The sequence below is a fragment of the Arachis duranensis genome, chromosome 3 (assembly GCF_000817695.3).
Source record: "Arachis duranensis cultivar V14167 chromosome 3, aradu.V14167.gnm2.J7QH, whole genome shotgun sequence".
Taxonomy (NCBI): Eukaryota; Viridiplantae; Streptophyta; class Magnoliopsida; order Fabales; family Fabaceae; genus Arachis; species Arachis duranensis.
The window spans coordinates 56,156,000-56,161,883 of NC_029774.3; positions in this window are offsets into that span (position 1 = coordinate 56,156,000).

The window sequence follows — 5,884 nt, forward strand, 5'->3', positions numbered from 1 at the left end:
TTTTACCCTCCAAAAAGGATGACACAGCTAAGGCTGGACATCCAAGGCTTAAACAAGAGGATAATGAATCCCTTTATAATGCCTGGGAGAGGTATAGAGGTATGCTAAGAAAATGCCCCTCTGAAATGTCTTCAGAGTGGGTACAGTTAGGCATCTTCTACTATGGGCTTACAGAGAAAGCTCAGATGTCTCTAGACCACTCATCTGGTGGATCTATACATATGAGGAAGACGATTGAAGAGGCTCAAGAGCTTATAGATACTGTTGCTAGAAATCAATATTTGTACTCTAGCAATGAGTTCTCTACAAAAGAAGAAGTTATGGCAGTAGCCACTGATCCTAATCCTCAAGAACAAATGGTTGAGCTTAATCAGCAATTACACATGATGACAAAACAGTTAGCAGAATTTAAAGAGATGCTCCAAGAAAATAAAATTGCTAACAAGAACATAGAATCATAGTTGAATCAGGCAAAACAACAGTTATCTAAATAGATAACAGAAGAATGCCAAGCAGTTCAACTGAGGAGTGGGAAGACATTGAATAACACTACTCAAAGTAGCAAGAAGCCAATAAAGGAACAATTGACAGAGAATAACCAAACCACTGTCCAAAATCCCTCTGAGGACAGTAAGAGCCCAGAGAGGAATACTCTTGGCATCCAAATGCCAAAAAGGGGGGAAAAGCTGGCGTTAAACGCCCATTCCCTGCCCAGTTCTGGCGTTCAAACGCCAGAAAAAAGGAAAAAGTTGGCGTTAAACGCCCAATCTTCACCCAATCCTGCCGTTCAAACGCCAATGGGGAATCAGACACCTGAGAGTGCTGATAGTAACCCCTCTAAAAAGGCTTCTCCAACCACCTCTGTAAGGAATAAACCTGCAGCAACTAAGGTTGATGAATATAAGGCCAAGATGCCTTATCCTCAGAAACTCCACCAAGCGGAACATGATAAGCAATTTGCCCGCTTTGCAGACTATTTAAGGACTCTTGAAATAAAGATTCCGTTTGCAGAGGCACTTGAGCAAATACCTTCTTATGCTAAGTTCACGAAAGAGATCTTAAGTCATAAGAAAGATTGGAGAGAAACTGAAAAAGTGTTTCTCACTGAAGAATGCAGTGCAGTCATTCTGAAAAGCTTACCAGGTGATCTTGGGGCAAGTATCAACCTAATACCTGCATCCACTATCAGGAAGCTTGGTTTGACTGAAGAAGTCAAACCAACCCTGATATGTCTCCAACTTGCTGATGGCTCCATTAAATATCCATCAGGCATAATTGAGGACATGATTGTCAAGGTTGGGCCATTCACCTTTCCAATTGACTTTGTAGTGCTGGAAATGGAGGAGCACAAGAGTGCAACTCTCATTCTAGGAAGACCTTTCCTAGCAACTGGACGAACTCTCATTGATGTACAAAAAGGGGAAGTAACCCTGAGAGTCAATGAGAATGAGTTCAAGTTGAATGCTGTAAAAGCTATGCAGCACCCAGACACACCAAATGACTGCATGGGCCCTGACATTATTGACTCTTTGGTCGAAGAGATCAATATGACTGAAAGTCTAGAATCAGAGCTAGAGGACATCTTCAAGGATGTTCAACCTGATCAGGAAGAACCAGAGGAAACAAAGAATTTTTGAAAATTCCTCACGAGGAGGATAAGCCTCCCAAACCTGATCTCAAACCACTACCACCATCCCTGAAGTATGCATTTTTGGGAGAGGGTGACACTTTTCCAGTGATCATAAGCTCTGCTTTAAATCCACAGGAAGAGGAAGCACTGATTCAAGTGCTAAGGACACACAAGACAGCTCTTGGGTGGTCCATAAGTGATCTTAAGGGCATTAGCCCAGCAAGATGCATGCACACAATCCTATTGGAGGATAATGCCAAACCAGTGGTTCAACCACAAAGGCGGCTAAATCCAGCCATAAAGGAGGTGGTACAGAAAGATGTCACTAAATTACTAGAGGCTGGAATTATTTATCCTATTTCTGATAGCCCCTGGGTGAGCCCTGTCCAAGTTGTCCCCAAGAAGGGAGGCATGACAATGGTCCATAATGAAACAAATGAACTGGTTCCTACAAGAACAGTTACAGGGTGGCGTATGTGTATTGACTACAGAAGGCTCAATACAGCCACTAGAAAGGATCATTTTCCTTTACTATTCATAGACCAAATGCTAGAAAGACTAGCTGGTCATGATTATTACTGCTTTTTGGATGGCTATTCAGGTTACAACCAAATTGCAGTAGATCCTCAAGACCAAGAGAAAACAGCATTCACCTGCCCTTCTGGCATGTTTGCCTACAGGAGGATGCCTTTTGGTCTATGTAATGCTCCTGTAACCTTTCAGAGATGCATGCTATCCATCTTCTCTGATATGGTGGAGAAATTCCTAGAAGTCTTCATGGATGACTTCTCAATATATGGAGACTCATTCAGGTCCTGTCTTAACCACCTAGCACTTGTCCTGAAAAGGTGCCAAGAGACTAACCTGATTTTAAACTGGGAGAAATGTCACTTTATGGTGACTGAAGGAGTTGTCCTTGGGCACAAAATTTCAAGCAAGGGAATAGAGGTGGATAAGGCAAAGGTAGAGGTAATTGAAAAATTACCACCACCTGCCAATGTTAAGGCAATCAGAAGCTTTCTGGGACATGCAGGATTCTATAGAAGGTTTATAAAGGATTTTTTGAAAATTGCTAAACCTCTGAGCAACCTGCTAGCTGCCGACACACCATTTGTGTTTGACACACAGTGTCTGCAGGCATTTGAGACCCTGAAAGCCAAGCTGGTCACAGCACCAGTCATCTCTGCACCAGACTAATGTGTGATGCCAGTGACCATTCGAACTAATGTGTGATGCCAGTGACCATGCCATTGGTGCAGTGTTGGGACAGAGGCATAACAAACTTCTGCACGTCATTTATTATGCCAGCCGTGTTCTAAATGATGCACAGAAGAATTACACAAGCACAGAAAAAGAGTTACTTACAGTGGTCTATGCCATTGACAAGTTTAGATCCTATCTAGTGGGATCAAAGGTGATTGTGTACACTGACCATGCTGCTCTTAAGTACTTACTCACAAAGCATGATTCAAAACCCAGGCTCATAAGATGGGTGTTGCTTCTGCAAGAGTTTGATATAGAAATAAGAGACAGAAAAGGGACAGAGAACCAAGTAGCTGATCATCTGTCCCGAATAGAACCAGTAGCTGGGGCGTCCCTCCCTTCTACTGAGATCTCTGAGACTTTCCCAGATGAGCAACTCTTTGCCATTCAGGAAGCTCCATGGTTTGCAGATATTGCAAATTACAAAGCTGTGAGGTTCATACCCCAGGAGTACAGCAGGGTGCAAAGAAAGAAATTAATTTCAGATGCCAAGTACTACCTATGGGATGAGCCATATCTCTTTAAGAGATGTGCAGACCGAATGATCCGTAGATGTGTACCCAGAGAGGAAGCACAAAGGATCCTATGGCACTGCCATGGATCACAGTATGGGGGACATTTTGGAAGTGAGCGAACAGCCACTAAGGTCCTCCAATGTGGCTTCTACTGGCCTACTCTCTGTAGAGATGCCCGAGAGTTTGTGCGTAACTGTGACAGCTGCCAAAGAGCTGGTAACTTACCTCACGGATACGCCATGCCTCAACAAGGAATCTTAGAGATTGAATTGTTTGATGTATGGGGGATTGACTTCATAGGTCCGTTCCCACCATCATACTCAAACACTTACATTCTGGTGGCAGTGGACTATATATCTAAGTGGGTAGAAGCAATTGCTACACCCACTAATGATACTAAGACCGTGATGAAATTCTTCCAGAAACACATCTTCAGCAGATTTGGTGTTCCCAGAGTCCTAATCAATGATGGGGGTACTCATCTTTGCAATAAACAGCTCTACTCTGCTACGGTCCGATATGGAATTAGTCACAAAGTGGCAACCCCGTATCATCCATAGACAAATGGGCAAGCTGAAGTCTCTAACAGAGAGCTAAAAAGAATCCTAGAATAGACTGTAATTGCCCGTAGAAAGGATTGGGCAAAGAGCTTGGATGATGCTCTGTGGTCATACAGAACAGCATTCAAGACTCCAATAGGAACCTCTCCATACCAACTTGTGTATGGCAAGGCCTGTCATCTGCCCGTGGAACTGGAACATAAAGCCTACTGGGCAACCAGATTCCTAAACTTGGATGCTAAGTTAGCTGGTAAAAAAAGATTGCTCCAGCTAAATGAGCTAGATGAATTTAGACTCAGTGCCTTTGAAAATGCAAAGATTTATAAGGAAAAGGCAAAGAAGTGGCATGACAAGAAGTTGTCATCCAAAGTCTTTGAGCCAGGAGAAAAAGTTCTACTCTTCAACTCTAGGCTCAGACTGTTCCCAGGAAAACTTAAATCCCGGTGGAGGGGTCCGTATGTGATTACAGGAGTATCACCATATGGATATGTTGAGCTTCTGTGTCACCATATGGATATGTAGAGCTTCAGGATAATGACTCTAACAAAAAATTCAGTGTTAATGGATAGAGAGTCAAACATTATCTTGAAATCAATTTTGAGCAAGAATGCTCAAAACTGAGACTTGAGTGATTCTCAGTGAAGGTCCAGCTAAAGACAATAAAGAAGCGCTTGCTGGGAGGCAACCCAGTCATTAGCAGGTTATCTGTTTTGTTTAATCAAAGTTTGATATATATTCTCAAAGGGCAAATATCAAAATTGAAGGAATTCACAGAGTTATAGAAGGATTCAGTGCAAAAAGCAGAGAAAAAGAGCTTGCTGGCGAAAAAACGCCAGTAAAGGGTACTTTGGGCGTTAAACGCCAGAATGGGCACCATTCTGGGCGTTTAACGCCAGTAAAGGTGCCATGTTGGGCGTTAAACGCCAGAATGGGCACCATTCTGGGCGTTTAACGCCAGGTGTGCAGCATCCTGGGCGTTTAGCAAAACACCCAGTGATGAAGGAGATTCTGGCATTTAACGCCAGCCAGGATACCTGGCTGGGCATTAAACGCCCACAATGGCAAGCATTTGGGTGTTAAACGCCAGAATGGATACCATTCTGGGCGTTTAACGCCAGAAAGGTGGGGGGACGGAGATTTCGCTTTCTAATCAAAATTTTTTCAAACTTTTCTGATTTAATCCATAATTTTCTACATAAACACATTTCAAACTTTCATCATTCACCTTCAAATTTTCAAAAATTAACATCATTCTTCAAATCTCTCTCAAATCCTTCCCAAATCTTCTTCAAAAACTTAAATTTTTCTCAAATTCTTTCCATATCTTCTCAAATCTCCTTTAAAATTTTCGAAATCTCACCCCCTCCCTTATAAATGCATGTTCAGCCACCCCTTTCTCCCTACCATTCGAATTTGCTCTCCTCCTCTCTCCCCTCTTTCGTTTCTTTTGCTTGAGGACAAGCAAACCTCTAAGTTTGGTGTACTATTCCGTGATCACTAAGCCAAGATTCATCAAGATCATGGCTCCTAAGGGAAAACAAACCAATTTAAGAGGCAAGAAAGAGAATAATCCAAAGAGTCTTTGGAATCAAGAGAAGTTCTTAACCAAAGAACATGAAGACCATTATCACAAAATAATGGATCTGAGGTCAGTGATCCCGGAAGTCAAATTCGATCTAAAAGAAGACGAATATCCGGGGATCCAAGAGCAAATTCGAAACAGAGGATGGGAAGTTCTAACCAATCCTGAGATAAAGGTTGGAAGAAATATGGTTCAGGAATTCTACTCAAATCTGTGGCTGACAGATAAGCAGAGAATGACTGGGACTGCTTTTCATACTTACAGAACCATGGTCAGAGGGAAAGTTATCTACTTCCATCTGGACAAAATAAGAGAGGTCTTCAAATTGCCTCAA